This window comes from Pteropus vampyrus, unplaced genomic scaffold (assembly GCF_000151845.1).
Source record: "Pteropus vampyrus isolate Shadow unplaced genomic scaffold, Pvam_2.0 Scaffold36, whole genome shotgun sequence".
NCBI lineage: Eukaryota > Metazoa > Chordata > Mammalia > Chiroptera > Pteropodidae > Pteropus > Pteropus vampyrus.
Window position 1 is genome coordinate 11,347,779 of NW_011888817.1, and position 19,562 is coordinate 11,367,340.

Here is a 19,562-nt window from a genome sequence, read left to right on the forward strand (position 1 = left end):
CACTTGACATGCATCATTCCACTTAATTCTCACCACAACCCAAAGACGTACAAATTTTTATCTGGGAGATGTAAATGAAGAGGTTAATTAAGTTGTTCAAAATCAAGATTTGGTATTTTTTCATTCAACATTGTTTCGGAGATACATCCATGATTTGTAAGGCTGTCGGTCATTCATTTTGACTGCTGTGTAGTATTCCATTTTATGAGTTTGTTACAATTTAATTATCTACTACTAATGGACATTTGACTTGTTTACAATTTTTAGCTATTAGGAATAATGCTGCTGTGAACATTTCTGTATTTTGTGGCACATATGCACATGTGCTAGGTTTATACCTAGCAGTGAAATTGCTTATGTATTTGTAAAATTTAACTGGATAACGTCAAACAATTTTAGAAAGTAGTGGTTTCAATTTGCACTCCCACCAGCCATTTATGAAAGTTCCAGTTGCCCCACATTCTTGCCAGTAACAACTACTGTACATCTTTTTAATATTACCATTCTGGATGTATCATGGTATTTCATTGTGATTTTAATTTGGGTTTCCCAGAATACAAATTAGATTGAGTCCATTTTCATGTTTTTGGATATCTGGATATCTTCTTTTATGAAGTGCCTGTTCAAGTCTCTTACCCATTTTTGTATTGGACTGTCTGCCATTTTCTACAGATGTGTATTCTGGATATGAGCCCTTCGTTGATTATATGTATTGCAAAAACTTCTCCCACTCAGTGGACAGCCTTTCCACTTTATTATTGGTGTCTTTTGATGAACATAAAAGACCTTCATGCTTAGTGCTTCTTGTGTCCTGTTAAGAAATGTTTTCCCACCAAAGGTCCTTATTAATTTCTGGGATTGTTAATACTTTGTCTTTCTCATTTAGATCTACAATCCACCTAAAGTTGGTTTTTGTGTGTGGTGTAAGTCAAGTTTTATTTTTTCCATTTGAATATTAGACTGATTAAGTGCTAATTTTTAAAGCCTGTCCTTTCCCCAATGCTCTGTATTGTCACCTTTACATAGATAAGTTGTCTATAAGGTGTGAGTTTATTTCAGGACTATAGAATCTGTTCTTTTTGTCTCTTTGTGGAAATATCACACTGTCTTAATTTCTGTAACAGCTTCATAATAAATCTTGGTATCTGGTAGAAGTTCTCCTTCCCATTATGTTATTCAAGACTGTTTTGGCTTTTCTTGGTCCTTTGCACATTCATATTAATTTTAGAATCAGTTTGCAAAATGCAACAAAATTTTCCTTATAAACTTTAGAATCAGCTAGGATTTTGTTTAGTATTGCACCAAAACTGTAGACCCGTTTTGGAGAATTGGCATTTGTTATTCATTGTGTTGAATTGTGTCCTCCAAGAAGATATGTTGAAGTCTCAATCTTCAGAATTTGACTTTATTTGGAAGTAGGGTCGTTGCAGATGTAATTAGTTAAGATGAGGTCATGTGGGAGTAGGGTTGGCCTTCAATGCTATATGACTAGTATATTTATAAGAAGAGGAGATGTAGAGACACGCACCATGGAAGTAAACGCCAGGTGACAATTGACGTAGAGATTGAAGTGCAAGTCAAGAATGCCAAGGATTGGTGATAAACACCAGAAGCTAGAAGAGATAAGGAAGGATTCTCTCATACAGGTTTCAGAAAGAGCATGACTCCACTGATACCTTAATTTTGGACTTTGAGCCTCTAGAACTGTGATACAAAATATTTCTCTTTGTAGCATTTTGTTATAGCAGGCCTAGGAAACTGAGATAGCATCATATAGGGTTGAATCTTTCATTCCATTAAAATGGTATATCACTCCATTTATTTAAGGGTCTGTAATTTCTCTTAATGTTTTATACTTTTTAAGTATAGGGATCTCACATCTTATTTAGGTTTATTTTATTTCTTTGATATTTTATGATATTTTAAATGGTAAAATTTCATTTTCTAATTACTTATTTTCAGTATAAATATAGAATTACAATTAACTTTTGTATATTAGTCTTGAAGCCATCACCCTAACTAAATTCATTTATTAATTCTAATAGTTCATAGATTTTTTAATTTTCTAAGTTTTCAACTGTATAGAGAATAATGATAAATTTATCTCTTCCTTTCTAAGCATGTAACTTTTATTTCATTTTCTTGCATTATTGCACTGGCTAAAACCTCTAGTAATGTGTTAAATGAAAATGGTGATATTGTGTATCTGTCTCTTCTTTATGCTATATTACATTCAACACAAAATCATTAAATATTATATTTGCTTTAAAATTTTTGCAGTTACCTATGGGAGATTAAATATGGTAAATTCTTTGCAACTCTTCTCATCAAGAGAGTCTATTTCCCTATCCCTTGTTTCTGGGTTAGCCTTGTGAATTATTTTGACTGATAGAATAAGACAGATGTGATATCATGTGACTTCCTAAGTGTAGGCCTCAATAGTGATGAAATATCGCATGCAGCGAGTGGCCCCATGGCTAGCACCAAGGCCCCATACATGCAAGCAGAACCATCTTAGATCCTCCAGGATGGTAGATGACTGCAGCCTCATGAATGAGTCCACACAAGATAAGCAGAAGAATTGCCCAAACTGTAGAATCACAAATAAATAAGTGGTTCTTGTTTTCAGCCAGTAATTTTTGGGGTGCTTTGTTATTTAGCAATAGATAACTTACAGAATTGATATACAGAAGTGGAATACTTCCATAACTAAAACCTAAAACATATGACATTGGCTTTGGGACCAGGCAGCAGACAGAGTCTGGAAAGACAGCAAGTGGAGCTTGGAAGAACAGTGAGAAAATTGTTATTGGAGGCTGGAGAAAGACTAATCAATGTTATGTAGTGGCAAAATGTTTGGCAGCACTGCCACCTCTAATAACTTGGAACATGGAAAACATACTTCATGAACTTTGGATCTGGCTTAGGTGATTCCCAGGCAGACATTGGAAGTACCTATTGATTTATTTTAACTACATATCATAAGGTATTGCAAAAGAGAGAAACTAAAGAAGGAACTGTTTCATTTTCAAGCAGAAATCAGACAAAATATTAAGTGTCCAGGATAGTCTCTCCAGCTAGCAAAATATCATTGAAATAAGAAAGGACCTCAGAAGAAAGATCGAATCTAGGACATTTCAGACAAAATGTGGCCTTGAGGTCAAGATCAACTTAAGAGTTCAGCTGTAAGACCATATTAGGAATTAAACAGTGCCTTATGGACCCTCTCATCTAGACAAAAGGGCTTCTAAGAAACATAAGCAATCTGACACACCCAAAGTAGAGAAAGCTCTGTCTTAGAAAGGATGGATGTGGTTTGAGGGGCATGGAATGAATTCCAGTAAGATTCATAAAATACCCACAAAGTTTTTAAGGGAAGTGTTTTGATAAAACCAAAACCTTAGACTATAAAAAACAATGACTATTTGAAAAGAAAAAGATCTCTGGGTCTCCAACTTTCTATGGACAGAGAGAAGATGAAAAAGCTACACAGTTGCAAATACAAACCATTTCTTATGAAAAATAAATTTTTCTTAGGGGGAAAAGCCACGAGCCCAGAGGGCAGAAGCAAGAGCCTCAAAAAGGTAGATTATGAAACCATTCCCAGAGAACAAAATGAAGAACATCTCTGTCTTAGAGTATGAATATCTGACAAGTGCCTGAGTAGTGAATTACTATGGATTGATGACTGTTACATGCTTTCTGTTCTTCCTCTTTTTGAACAGGAATGTCCACTGGAGTCATTTTGTCTCTACATCATCAGGTTTATTAGGTGTGGAGAGAGGCAGGAGGAGCAGGGGGAATAGGGTGGGTAGTAGCCTGTTTCTAACAATTCTTATGTTTTTGTCCCTGTGCCACCGCTCACCATCTGATATGTCTGATGCTTTGTATCCTGAGGCTTTCTAGAGTTCTGTGGAGTGGACTGACTTCCTTCTAGGAATACTTCACTTCTGCAGGTATACAGTAGTTTCCTCCTTCTGTAATTTACCACTCTTAAGCTTACAGTCTTATAAAATATGTTGAACTCTTCCATTCTTTAATATTTCATTTCCCATTCTTTTTGCCCTTTCGTATACATCTTTTTTATTCCTTTAATCTCAATTTAGTTGAGTTTTAGGAAGAAGACATTTTTAATCAGAATTTAGCCCTGTCAATTCTACTCCCAATACTTTTCATTGTTTTGCTTTCTGAGGGAAGCAGGGGGACATGTGTGAAGGGATCATCTACCATTTTGCCACATGGCAGGAAATGGGCCTGTCATGGGTGGGAAGTGGTGGAGATTCCAGAAGGCCAAAGTTGATCCTATGGCTAAAGAAAGCCGAGGTTCCAGGCAGTCGCTGAGTACTATTCACCATCCACATGTATTCCCACAACGTTTTCCATGGAGGAGCAGGAAGGGCTCTGGGAAGGGTGAGAAGACCCCAGATCCTCTTCTTAGCCTGTGTTAGTGGATGTAGGGGTGGCTTTCTTTCCAAAGCTGTTGCAGTTCCACTTGGAGAGAGTCTGTAGCACCAGAGAGGCATGCCTGTCTGTCTGTCTGTCTGTTTACCTGCCTATCAGTGTGCCTTCCTAGTCTAGAGAGTTCTGTTCATGCTTCCCTGCCCAAGCACCACCACACCTACCTCTAGATTATTGGTCTGGACCTCAGAGTTTCCTCTCTACCTCAGCTATATTGTCCTGCCTGGATTGGGGAGTGATTATGTTTAATTATTTAGTTTCTCCATCTTGGTTGATTAATCCATTCATCACAGGCAGGCCAAGCTTTCTTCACCTCCCCCACCTCTCAGGACTGCCTGGCCAATCCCAAGAGGAAGGAACTACATACCTTACCTGGGCCTGGAGACAATGGAAGAAGTTTTAATTAGGACGAAGGAGTGTGTATAAATTTGAGCCAGTGAGTGTTTATTTAGTGATGTTCTTGGGTTTTAACATGTTTATCTGCAAAGGATATATGAAGATAAACATTCATAGCAACATGTATATACAGGCCGGTGTTTTTGTAAGTTGTATGTGAATCAGATTACTGTGAATATGGGTGTTTATGTACAAGGACGGGATAGAAGAATTTGGGAGTTGATCTTTGTATTTGTGCATGCTTTGCTGATGTTTAAGGCATATGAAGTATTTAAAAGTATCAACCATACTAAATTTGTAATTGAAATTTAAATTGTGTAAGGGAATTCATCAAATGGGTATTCTATATTTAATGCTCAAGAAAAAAGTGATTTTCACGTTTTATTAGAAATATGACTTTGGTAAATTAGGAATTAAACAACAAACTGTGAGTTTTCTTCCCCAGACAAAAGAAGTCCCTTGGAAATGAAAGAATCCATCAAAAATTCTGAGCCATATGGCACAAAGTAGATAATGTGCTTTTACTACTTCTTAGGAAGAAAGGGAAGTAATAAATGGAGGACTGAAATTGGGGGTTGGTTGAAAGAATTTGGGAAACTGTGTCAGATATACTTTCTGAGAAGAATGACGGACAACCAAACGAATAATTAGTATACAGTGTGGTGAATATAACAGTAGGGATTCTCTGAGAGCACAGAGAAACAAGCAGGTGCCCAACCTGTGCACCTATTATATACTAGACATAGTAGAATAATATGTGATTTGTAACCAAGTATCATGGAAACCTCACATCAGTTCTAATTCCAAGGATTTCTCACAATGTAGGGAAATCAGATTAAGCCTAAAATGTCCCCATGGCTATGATTTAGACATGTCCTCCAGGCCTATCTTATTGATAAGATAGCCAGAAAGTCTGTTTGCCAAGGGACTTCTAAGAGAGAACTGATGTGAAGGGAAAAGACAAGCTATCAGGACAAGCCTGGTACAGTAACAAAGCCTCAGGGACAGAGGAGAGACAACTGAACAGAGTACAGTGTCTGTCACTTGGATTTGATTCAGCCTCAGTTCAGATGGAGTCAGGTCTAGGTCTAGGGAAAGGAAGAAAGACAGGAAGAATGAGATCTTGAGAAGAGGCAAGAAAGCAAAATTATCAAAACTGGAAATAACCAGTTTTTACTAAAATTTCTGACATATTATACTTCCTTAGTACCCTTCTAATAGAGTGTAACACAAAAATGGGGAGAGATTGTTTCTTCACATTATTATAGGTATCAAGAGGTCCACATTACCAGGGAAAAAAGCCAGGGAAATGCTGTTTACAAACAAATTAGGGGGCTCAGAGATTAATTAAGCACCTTCCCAACTTCTGCTAGGTTGTAAGTGAGAGTTAGAATTTGGATCCAAATATTGGGTGAATCCATTTCCTATCCTCTTTTCATTTTCAACAAGTTTCTCCATGGGCTCCTGGATGTGTTTATTTCAAATGATAACTAATTCACCTGCAGTGGAGGATGCTCAGTCTCCTATGCCACCTGCCTTAGGATCTGAAGTTGAATCTATATCCCCCATGCTCCCCATTGCTGCTGTTATGTAAAAATTCATGTTTCTTTAAAGCTTATATATATCAGGCTGTGTTAGACTTTACTCCTTATTACTGGCATCTGCTCATCTCCTAGTCACTCTTCAATACTCACAGAAGAATTTGGCTTCTAGTTCATTGTTTTCCTCTTCTGCCATGATTTCCCCTTTCTCATGGACATGTCTAACACCCTGGTATCTCAGTTTTTTTAGTTTCTCAATGTCTGTGAACGTTTCCCCATTCCATTCCACTTGCACTTCCACATCCCAGTGGCCACATCTAGAATCCTCCAATTGCCTAAAATTGCTCCATCTCTGACATAATAGATTCAGATATCCCACTTTCTAACTTCAGCCTTCTATCTTTTCTGTTTTCTCACTCAATTTCTCCCTCTAAAGCTATACTTCTATTTTATAAAGACCTCTGGTTCCTTGAAATGTCTACTTTCATCCTATTTATTAACCTTCTGCTTTCTTCCTTTTATATTTTCTCCTACTTATCAATATCCTCAACTCTCTCCTATGGACCTTCCATTTTACCTATCGGTGAAAACAATCCTGAATCAACATCTCCATGCCCACGCCTCGGCTGCTTACTATTGTTGGTAAAAATTGTATAGTCTACCCACTTGGCGCAAATATAAATTTAAGATCCTCATCCTCAACTGGGCTAATGGTATTGTCCAGAAATCTTCCTATGCCTCTTTTGTCTGTTCTCTTTTCCTTTCTTCACGATGACTATTTAGTTTCTCCTTTCTCTTCAAATCTCTGACCCTAGCAACTCAATACATGTATCACATGACCTGATCTCTTATTTCACAGAGAAAATATTATGTCATTACATAAGAACTTCCTTAGTTCCTAGCACCAAATTCACAGTTTTCTGCATTTTATACCCACCTTTCTTTTTTTCTTCCCATTACAAAGGAGGGAGTGTCTCTCCAGCTAACACCTTATCTTTGTCACAGCTGCACACCTCTTAGAAGGGCTGACTACACTCACTGTCTTCATTTCTTCATATCACACCCACTCATCCATTGCTATCTGGATTCTGCCTTCTATAGAAACCACTCTTGGTAAATTTGCTAACGACTTTTTTGCTAAATTCTACGGATGTTTTTCAGTTTTTATTTCTCAATTAACAGTGTTTGTTATTGCTGACCTTATCTTTTAGACCCCTTCTTCACTTGGCTTTGTAATACCATATTCTCCAAGTTTTCCTCATACCACCTTGGCCATTTCTTCTTAGTCTCTTTTTTTGTGTTCTCATATCTATACTAATTAATTATAAGTGTTCCTCAAGGTTTCTCTCTTTGGCCTCACTCTACCCACTATGAGTGTACTTTCATCACCCACTTCTGTGGCTGTAATCATCAACTCCATGTGATGACTCACAGAGCTATAACTTTGCCAGATATTTCTTCTGAACTATTTACCCAACTGTCTATTAAATATTTCCCTTTGTGTAGTCCACAGCACCTCAGACTAACTTATCTAAAATTGAACCCATTATTTGCCCTAGTGCCCCATGCCCTCAACTGCTCCTCTTTCTTCTATGTTCCCTATCTCATGGAATGATAACACTGTCCACAAGGTTTTCTGATCATCATGCTTAACTCTTTCATCACTCACATTTATCTACAGTAATTTTTCTCGTACATATCTCTTTAATCAGTTCGTTTTTCTCCATCCCCAGTTCCACTCTTCAGGTTCAGGCCACCATCATCTCTAATTTGGATTACTGTAATTCTCTCTGATCTGGTCTTCAGAAGTGGTCTCTGTACGTACAGTTATTCTTCCCTTCCTACCTTTAGTCCAAATAGCAGCAGCCAGAGCAAATTTTCTGAAATGTAAACTGATCAAGTAACTTCCTCGATTAAAGCTCTTTTATGTCTTCCCACTACCCTTCCCACTCCCTAGTCTAGTTTATAATGCTTAGCATTGAACCCGGAAGGCAACCAAGTCCAGGGCTCTTGCTGCCTACACCTCTCAGCCAATAGACACAGGAATTGGGATATTTAGAATAAGCGTTTATTGTCAGAGCACTGGTGATCTGAGAAGGCAACAGGTTAACACCTTCAAAACTGCCTTCTCAGTTAGGCTTAAGGTATTTAAGGGAAAATCTGGGCATTATTCCAGGAGCTACGTGATAGTTCGCGGTAGAGGGGTGGGAGGGTTGAGGGGGAACTGTTATGCTTCATGGAGCTGTTTCTCTGGCAGTGTGGTCCTCCAGTGGCTTTAGCAACCCAGGGACAAAGATGGGAATAGTCTGGAAAGAATGCTAGACCAGAAGGATTGTGATCAGTAAGCATAAAGGCATTAATCATGAGTTTCAGGGCAACTTTCTATGGCAGGGGACATTGCAAGCTCTGGGTCAAGCCACTGGGGACAATCTATTGTTAAGCTATAGGGCAAGGAAAAGTGAAGCGGGATGCAGTGACACCTCTACTACAGGGGTCCTAACTGCACCCTTCTTCAGCATAATGTGGCCCCACCTATTTCCAGCCTCAGTTCTTGCTCCTCCTTCCACTTTGCATGACAGGCTTCAGTAGTAGTGAATTTATTTCAGTTTCTCAAATGCTTCAAGCTCTTTCTTGACTCTCAGACTTTCAACATGCTGTTTCTAGAATACTCGTTCCCCTTCTCTTCATCTGGCTAAGTCCTACTCAGCATTCTTATATCAACTTTTATGTATTGCTGCTACATGGTGATCTTTAAAATGAGAAGATGAGCTAGAAGAAAAAGAATACTCCGGGCTGACTCTCAAACCTAAAAAGTGGGAGAATTCTTATTTCAGATATTATCAAGTGGCTCTGCCCAGACTAAGTGACCTTAAGACTTCCTTGGAGCTCAGGATGGAATCATGGAGAACAGTGCCAAATTCTGTACTCTGTAAGGTTTGATATCAACTGTAAAAATGAGCCAGTTTCAAGGTGAATTTATTTGGCACTTGGTCATTTGGATTCATAGCTCAGAGACAGTGACAGTGAGACATCCTGAGGCAGAAAGGATATATTCACCCATCTATTCATTAAGCAAACATTTATGGAGTGACTCCCTTCCCAATACTGTGTTAAGTACTAGGAGATGGGCTGTAAGGGACAGACATTCAGTTTCAGAAACTTAGAGAAAAGTGTATGTCAGGCAGAAATGCAGAGCAAGACCTGCACAGAAAGTTTCAGGTGTGTTTGTCTGATAACCCGCAAAAAAATAAATAAGTAAATACGTACATACATACATACATAAAAACATAAGTAAACTACAATATCTTAAATAGTTGTCCTGAAGCAGGATGTTATACAAAATTAAGGTGCTTTTAAAATTTTTTCATTAGCATACAAAAACTTGAAGAGGGAGATGGGCTCTTCAAGAAGACAATTATGATTCATTCTTACTCTCCCTATTGCAAATTGTTTCACTTACTGGCAATTAACTGTGTACTATCTGGTGAAATCTCATACTATTTTGCATTGTTTTTGACTCTTGATTTTTTAAAATAAATTTATGGGGCTTTTTTTCCCATTATGAAAGAGATACAAGGCTATATAATTTCTTCCAAATTAAAATGTGAGGAAAAAAGAAATCTAGCCTGTCTCATTGTCTCAAAGACAAGTATTTTTTACATTTAATGTATTTCCCCCTATCTTTTTTTGTGTCATTTTTTAAAATGTATTTGAAATCATGCTACTTATGCAATCTTCCCTTCCAACCCTCCCCACTGTGTGGCAGCTAAGTGCTTTGAATGGGACTGACACTACCCCCAACTCCAAGGGTAGTCCCTGATTGGTATAATTCTTTTATTTAATGAAGTTAAATGTTTTATTATTAAGCTTTCTTGTTTTTCTGCAAGGCTGTTGCTTCGCTGATAAAAATAGCACCAGCAAATGCAGTATGGTGCAGAATTAAGACAGTATTGTTTGTCATTTGACATTACAAATAACGAAAACTTTTCTCCACTGCTAGTTATTTCCAGTGGAGAGATCATTAAGTATGTCGACCCAAATAAAGAGATGAATGTAAGCAAGTTACAATATTATATAATGCTTAAAGTAATACTTTACTCGAATTACATAATTTTTATAGATTTTATCACAAAATATCAGGAATTCTGAATATTATAACTGTCACCTAGCCTAAAAATCTTAGGATGTTGTTTAAGAGGTACATATTGTGTTTATCTGCAATCATGAAAAAGTTAAGGGATATTTTCTTCTAGTAGCATTGTTTTAGTTTATCCATCAGTATTACTAAAAGTTGCTGTTTTAAATCTTCTATCCACCACTAATTTAAGACAACTATGCTAGATTGAGTTGTTTCGTACTGTTTTATTTTGGGGTGGGGGGGTTCCATTTACACTCCTCAATAGATTTTACGTATTTCTTTCTCCTGTGCTTCTTCACTCATTAGTTCATCTAGTTCTGAAGGGTTACTCAGTGTCATTTTGATGAGCCAGGTATCTTCATAACAAATTTGTTGACAAGTCCTGTCAACAAATTTGCAAGCGCTTTATTAATTTCAGTTACTTCCCCTGATACAGAAGAATATAGTACACTAGCAGCTTTCATATTTTCCGAAGCACCAAACTTATCTTTTTTGTTCAATTTTGTCCCAACTTCAGGCAAACTATAGTAAATAACATTTCCCAAAGCTTCCTGTGCAAAATTGCTGATTCCCACTAATCCAATACCATTTTCTGTAGTTATGCATTCATGTTTCTCTGTGAATTTATGCACAGAGAGCAGATTGGGGCCAGAGCGCAGCATGCAGAATGTGGTAGGCGCAGAGATGGGGGCAGGCTGCAGGCAGCTTACAGCTCCATGTTCATAGGAGTGCAGGGGATCGCAGTCCCTCATTAGTATAATTTAATAACAGTATTCCAGCCTCCCTATGACACTAATTAGTTCAGAAGCAGCAGAAGACCCCAAATAGTCCAGCTGGTCCAATAGTTGTGGAAAGAGATATCCTCTTCCTTCCTGGTTGTGAATGAGAAAGTATATACTCCATAGTAACGAACCTCCATGATAACGAATTTGCCACCTTGAAGGAAGCCAGTTTGAAAATAAAACCAATCAAAGAGGGCAGAGCTGAGAAAATTAAGGAAAAATGGAACCTGATCCAGATTGAGCCAAGTATGGATCTTGTCCTCTTTCTATAATTTTCAATTTTATGAGTCACTGTATTCCCTTTATTGTTTAAATCTGTTAAAGTTGGATTATAAACTATTTCCAGCCAAGCATTTTAAACAGATACACCATCTATATGGGATATTTAAATGAAAAGATTTTAGCACTAAGCTCTTAAAAAGTAAATGAAGCCTACTTTGGGGGGTATGGAATACAAAGAATAAAGTTGTGGATATTCTCATTCTTTCTGAACTCCTATTCTTGGACCCAAAGCAGAAAACTCTCAATATCTGGGTGTTTTCCTAAGAGTTTGAATGTCATTGATTATGGATAAGATTCTGGGGACTTTTCTTGAACTATGGCTTAACTGCTACCAGATCTCTCTCTTCAGATACTTATTCAAAAGAGATAAGTCAAGGAATCAAGTTGGGTTCCAATACTTCATCCAAAAGTAGGAAGTATGAATTTGGGGGCATATTTAGGTATGGATGAAATAACATTTATTTTTTCATAATTAAATCCAAATCTGAGAACTCATATTGCTACACTGGCAGAAAATGTAATGTTATTATTGGCATTCCCAAGAAGAATGACACCAGAAGTATATATAGGTCCCAGGGTTGGTCTTACCCACCACCACTGTGTCATGGAGGCTCTGTAGCTATTGGCTCAATTGTCCAGACTGGTTATCAGAGATGGCCATTGCCCAGTCTGCATGTTTTCATCAGGATCTTGGGGCATGAGCATCTTTGGCAATGATATAAGTCCTTATGCTCAGTTTCCAGCCCTCTTCTCACAGTGCTGTCAAAGAACATGTTGCAGCTCCCCTCAAATCACACAACTATAGACAGACCTTCACCTTTTTTCCCAGCCTTCTGAAATCGTTTTTTCCTCAGTCTTCTCTAAGGCACGTCCCTGTCTCCTCAAACAACACACACACACACACACACATCACTCCCTCCTTGGGTACTTTCATAATTTTTTCAATAGATTGAATTTTTACAGAACATATGAGTAGGTCTTGATATCCAAGATTTTGACCCTACCAAAATTCCTGAGACTAGGATGCAAGGCAGGAAAAGTACATAGCAAACAATACAAGTATCTCCAAACTAGATAACTATCCCATAAATGAGCAGTTTGCACACCCAATGGAAGTCTTCACCTGGGACTAGGATTCAGTCATTTTTATAGTGCTTTTTTCCTCATTCCTGTTATTGGAACCTCTGCTCCAGTTCTCCTCAAGTTGTTACACAAAAGCTAGGGCTTATCTCTCATTGACATTTTTTACTTGTCAGAGCCACTCATTTATTAGAAGCAGGCACCTACACATCTCATAGGCTCAATTGCTTTATCTTGCTTAGTGAAACAAACTTTATTAACCTAGAAAATAAAACATATTTGTTGTGAGGAATTGCTCATGAGTACATTTATTAGACAGGACATTTGGCTGCAAATGACCGAAAACCAAACCAAAGCAGGTTAAGTACTTGAAAATCTACTGGCTCACATACTTTGGAAGTTAAAGAGTTGGACATCACAAATGGCTGGATTAGGGAAGGGAGGTGTCAAATTGTCATTATATAACCTAGACTGGAATCTGAGTATTCCATCTCCCAAGTATTGTGATTAGGTCAGTAATGGTCACTTAACAGAGTCAGCACCTTGCTGGGATTTTTTTCCCCCCTTAAACCATCAGGAAATACACTTCTGTATCCAGTAAAAAGTATCCTTCAGGAATGGAGGTAAAATATACATTGTTAGAGGAGAAAAACCAAAATAATTTGTTGCCAACAGACCTCTAAAACAAGGGAAGTTCTTCTGGTAGAAGGGAAATGGTACCTGAAGAAAACCTGGAACACCAATAACAGAAATGGTAAATATCTGGATGAACATATAGATTATTTTCCTCTTGTTTTAAAAATATTTAATAGTTGACAGCAAACATTATAACACTAATGGGGTTTACAATTCAACATATAAGACAACTATAACATAAAAGGTAGGGAGGGGACAAATACATGGGGGAAAAAGGTATACATTCCACTTGAAGTGGTCAAATACTGATTCTAAGTGGACTATAGAAAGTTACTTATGTTTATTGTAATCCCTAGAGCAACCACTAATAATATACAAAGAAATATGGTCATAAACATAAAATAGAATACTAAAAAATGTTCAAATTAGCCAAAAGAAGAAAAGAAGGGAACAAAGGGGACAGAGAACAGATAAAATGGTATACCTAATTTCTATATACTATATTAGGAATGTAAGAATAACTGGGGAAGAAATTAACTTGTTACCAGTCTAGTTCAGCAGGCCCTCAAATAAAGTTTCATTAAGTTGTTCATGCCCTAGGAACTTAACTCTTTTTTATATCAATTAGCCTACGGCAAAATTGTTTTCGTTACACTTTGTTTCACTTAAAGTCACAGAACCTATTCATGTTAAGTGAGGACTTATTATATTCGACATCACCAAAGGGTCTGAATTTCAGGTTAACTGCAGAGGATATTTAAGGAACATAGCAGCAGGGGTTAGGAGACCCTTTTGGCCTGACATCACATTCACAAGGGGCTTCATATCTAGGCTTTTCATATCTCAAGGACTATAGTCAAAGTCAGGGCTGCAATAAATTCATTCAACTTTACATATATTTTATAACCATATTATGACTTTAGGACTGGCACATTTATTTGATCCTATATTTTTTTAGATGTTGAAAGTGTTAACTTGTTAAATAGCATTTAAAATCTACCATGAGTTTTACCACTCTATTTTGGGATTATTTTAATTTTAATATGCTAAGAGCTCCTTAAAATGGAAGAAACCTGAACCCTCTCTATCACTGCGAATAATTTATTTTACTGAGAACTTACTCTGCACCTTTACTTAACATCGCTTTTCTAATCTCACACCCAATTTCTTCCCCTTTTCAAGGATGAAGAAATTGGGTTTTACAGAAGTTGCCAAGAGACATCTCTAGAATCCAGGAAATCGAATTGCCCCACCTGAGCTCTGAGTCAGTCGCCGCTACCTTGGCCTTTAAGGGTCCAAATTTGTCTACCATCTAGATACGGTCAAAGGTAAGGGCTTCCCCCCCAGCCCCCTCACCCACCTCCTTTCCTATCCCAAGGTCGCCCTTTCCAAGGAGAAAAAGGAAACAACGGGGCGCCTGCGCTGCGCATGCTCCGCCGCAGAGCACTGCGGGAAGGGGCTGGCCCCGCGCAACCTTTCGCGTCGGAGGTCGTGTGAGCAACCTCGCGTGGCGGGCGTCTCTGAGAGAAATTAGTAAGCCTCCTTGAGCAGCTCTGGTGTCGGTTTTTGCTCCCGAGCCTTACGGAAGGGCGGGGAGTCTCGCTTGTGGGAGGGAGGATGAAGCGTCGCGTTGGGCAGGGTTTCTAGAGACGGGGCCCTGCGTGCGGATTCCGCCGTATGGGGTTCAGGAATTCGGGGTCAGGCTCCTGGATTATGCTTGTCGCCTCCTTTAACCTTGTCCGTAGAGAGTCCGGGGGTCTTTGCCCGCCACTTCCCCCCACCGCCCCCCCCCCAGCCCCCACACACACTTCTAGCATTTTTCGCCGCCTACTGCTCCGGCGTCGGTAACTGGGCTTTTTAAAGCCTTTGGTCTCACCGCGGCCTCCGTTTCTAAAACATTCATCTGATCTCGTTTGTGGCTTCACCTTCATTGTGATGATTTTTTTAAACTTAAAAACCTGGAACTTCTTTTGCAAACTGAGTTTACACAGGATCTAAGCCAAAAAAAGATTAATTACTATAAAAGTTTGACTCTTGATGAATTCGGCCTTGTAATGAGAGTAGATGAAGGTGCAGTCTTTATTACTTTCAGTATTTTGATATAGTGTACAGGATTGAGAGTATCTTGGTTTGCATGGACTAGTGTTTGTAAACAATACCTTTTTCAGCTTTCTCAGGATGCAATCTCGTTATACTTTTCAATTAAACTGAACCAAAAGCCGGAATTTTAGATAAGTGGAGAATTTTAAGAGTTGAATCACCAATAATATCTGACAATAACTTGTATTCCTCATCACGAATTTATAAGAGAAGACACCCTTAAATTTTATTATAATTTATAACTATATTACATTTAGTCCTGACAGTAACAGGACTCAACACTTTGCCCATTTAACTCCTAGATTGAGCAAGAGCATTAGAGTAGTAGATGCCCTTGCTAAAATAGTGAATTTGCTTCTAGGGTTTTCTGTGAGGTAAAAAGGATAGGTGCAAAGATGTAACCTTCCTTATCAATGACACAGCTACAAGGAATTGAAGTATATTCAACCAGATGGCAGGAAAAGCTATTTTCTGAAGGTCTGTGTTAATCTAGCACAAATTAATGCTTTGGACATTTCCAAATTACTTAGCATTTGATATAGAGCACATTAAGTTTATCTGGTGATTTTATTTTTTTTAACTATATTTTTATTTAAAAATGAGATATGAATGAAATATTTGCTGAAACCCAAAAGCCACTGATTTACAAGATTATTTCAAAGTTTTTGGTGTTCAAAGACCTTCCTGATATTCCCGTCTGCTTTTCAAATTTCATTTCCTTTTACCACCTCTCTTGCATTTTTATCTTCAACAATAACTCTGTTCTTTATAGTTTCCATATATCTGTGTGCTTTTGCCCATGTCGTTCCTATACCTGGAATATTCCCCATTATCGCTTCATAGAAACCTACTTTAGAATTTACCTCAAATTCGCCATCTAGAAGACTAACCATCTTCTCTTTACTCATTTCTGCTTTGTACCTTCTATACATTTACATTATTGCAGTTATACTGTGCTAGGCAGAGCATTTTGAGTATGGGGACATCCTAATAACCTCTGTAACCTCAGTACCAGGGCATTTAATGAATAGTGGCTCCACATTACCTACAGAACTAAGCATGGACATTTTAGTTTAGCTTGAAGAGCATTTAGTTTTCTACCTCTATCCTTCCTATTATGCCAGTAAAAGAACTTGCAGAACTTAACTGAATAAAACAAATCTTTGCAGTGTAACATAAAGAAGTAGCTGTAATGCAAAGAAATAAGAGGTACAAGTATACCTGCTTCTAGACTCTCATTAGTCACTTTATTTTTGCTTTTATCCATACCACACTATCTTAATTATTGTTTTATAGTAAGTCTTCCAGCTTTTTTTTTTTTTTGAGATTGTCTTGGCTATTCTAGGTTCTGTATACATTGTGTATATATTAGAATCATCTTGCAAGTTCCACAAAAACTCCTGTGAGGATTTTGATGTGTAGTTTAATTTGGGGAAAACTGACAATATTGAGTCAGTGAGCATGCTGTGTCTCTTCATTTATTTAGATCTTCCTTAATTTCTTTCAGCATTGTTTTCAGTGTAGAGGTCTTAACATTTCATTAGATTTATTCCTGTATTTGGTGTTTTATAATGCTATAGAATATAGTTATTTAAATTTTTTATTTTCTAATTGTCCTAATACAAAGAAAATAGTTGATTTTTCAATATTGACCTTGCTAAATTTACTTAATAATTCCAGTATTATTTGGAAATCCTTTTGGGTTTTCTATGTACACAACATGTCATCTATAAATAATGACAATTTTACTTATTTCTTTTCAAGATTTCTTTTATTTTTTCTTGCATTATTGACCTGGCTAGAACCTCTAGTACTGTAGTGAAGAAGAGTGATGAGAGAAGAAATTTTTAAATATTGACCTTATATTAACGTGATCTTGGTAAATTCTAGTAGTTTTTTATTAGAGGGAAGAGGACATTCCTGTGGTTTTCTAAATACAGTCATGCTGTCTACCAAAAAAAGATACTGCTTTCTTTCCAGTCTTTACAAGTTTTCATTGAATATTTCACTTTAGCTTAAATTCCATTAGCATTTCTACAATGTAGATTTACCGCGATAAATTCTCACCCTTTTTATTTATCTGATAATGTCCTTCACACTTATTTTTGAAGGATATTTTTATTGGCTGTAGAATTTTAGGTAGATTTTTTTCCCCAGCACTTTTAAAGATATTCCATTGGTTTCTGGCCTTCATTGTTTCTGAGAAGACAACTTTCATTCTTATTTTCGTTCCTCTGTATGTTAATATCTTTTTTCTCTACCTTATTTTAAGATGTCTTTTTATCTCTGGTTTTCTTCAGTGTGGCTATGATGTGCATAGTCCTGTTTTTTGTTTTTTGTTTTTTTTATTTGTTATTTATAAGCTTCTTGAATTTGTATGGTTTGATACTTTTCTTCATTTTGGGGAAGTGGTCCAGCCAGTATTTCTTCAAATATTGCTTCTGTTGCAGTGTCTATTTTTTCTTTTTCTGGAACTCTGTTTACATGTGTGTGAGACCTTTTTGCCACATTCCACATGTATTTTTACAAACAATGTATTTTTATCCTTGTATGCATCAGTCTGACTTCCTTCTACTAACTTGTCTTAAATTCACTAATTTGATATTGTGGGGGTTTAGAACAAGTCATCCCAAGATGTACCTCTGTGGCATGTGAATTATTTTGAGCTAAAGGCAACTGAGACCCTATGGGCTCAAGAGAAATTTATGCTCCCCTTTAATAGCCTAGAAGAATTTAAGTTAGAGGCCTTGCCCATAATAAGAGTTATCACCAGAAATAAGTTTTTTTGACCTATCTATATGGTAGAGCAAACTAGTAATTACTGAACATCTCTCTTTTTTTTTACAAGAGTTTATTATATGCAATATATCATTCTCACATAATTGTCATACAGATTAAAATATACAAATTTATACATATTCACATATATGGAAGGACAAGGGGGAAAGTAATAACAAACATCTGTGCTACTTGTTTTCAGTTTTGGAAGAAAATTAAGTATCTCATACATTTTCACCATTCTACTATACTTTTGTAAGATAAAAATAAGAGTGCAGTACAACTTCTCAAGCTGAAACTAAATATTCATTACACTTTATTCACAACACACTGCTCTCAGAAAATGTCTAAGCACATCTTATTTATGGTTGTACTGATCAACATAAAAGGCATTCAAAATAAATGCCTGTAAATTTCAGATAAAATATAAACTACACGTCAATCACTAAAGCAACCAATTTTATCTTTATGCATATAATGTTGATATTTTTGGTAAATTTTAATATTCAATTTAACAATACACTTATATCCAATAGCACTAAGAATGCCTCTTGTTGAAAATATTTTGAATGTCCATTAATGCTAAATTGTAAGGGATACTTATGGAAACATGCAAGAACCAACAAAAATAATTGAATTTAAAGTAATATTATGCTTAGAGTATTCTCCAATAAACCAGTAAACAGATACATGGAAGTATAAAGCAAACACATCCATGTTGTCTTTTTTGTATTTTTCAGTTACAGTTGGCACATGATATTAGTTTCAGATGTACAACATAGTGATTAGACATTTATATAACTTACAAAGTGATCATTCCAATCAGTCTAATAACTGATGCCGTACATAGTTATTACAATATTATCGACTGTCTTCCTTATGTAATATTTTACATCCCCATAACTATTTTGTAATTTCCAATTTGTACTTCTTAATCCTTTCCCCTTTTTCACTCTCTAAATTCCCCTCCCATCTGGCAACCATCAAAGTATTCTGTGTATCTGAGTTTGATTCTGTTTTGTTTGTTTTGTTCTTTAGAGTCCACATGTAAGTGAAATCATATGGCATTTGTCTTTCTCTGACTTAATTCTGCTCTTTTATTTATCATTTTTTAATTTTTCAATTACTGTTGACATAGAAAATTATATTAGTTTCAGATGCACAGCATAGTGATTGGACATTTACATAATTTATAAAGTGATCACTCTGATCAGTCTAGTACCTGTCTGACACCATACATAGTTATTACAGAATTATTGACCATATTCCCTATGCTGTACTTTACATCCCCATAACTATTTTTATAACTGGCAATTTGTACTTCTCAATACCTTTCACCTTTTTCACCCATATCCCCACCCACCCACCCCC

General features: G+C 36.8%; 1 protein-coding gene across 2 annotated transcripts in view; it reads left to right on the plus strand.

Moving 5' to 3' along the window:
* Positions 1-14,763: 14,763 nt before the first annotated feature.
* ZMYM1 (zinc finger MYM-type containing 1) overlaps positions 14,764-19,562 on the plus strand; it is a 24,267-nt gene continuing 19,468 nt past the window's right edge. For both annotated transcript variants that reach the window (XM_011357943.2, XM_011357944.2), the window contains exon 1: positions 14,764-14,846. The gene's annotated coding sequence lies outside the window, so the exon portion shown is untranslated. The remainder of the gene's footprint in view (positions 14,847-19,562) is intronic.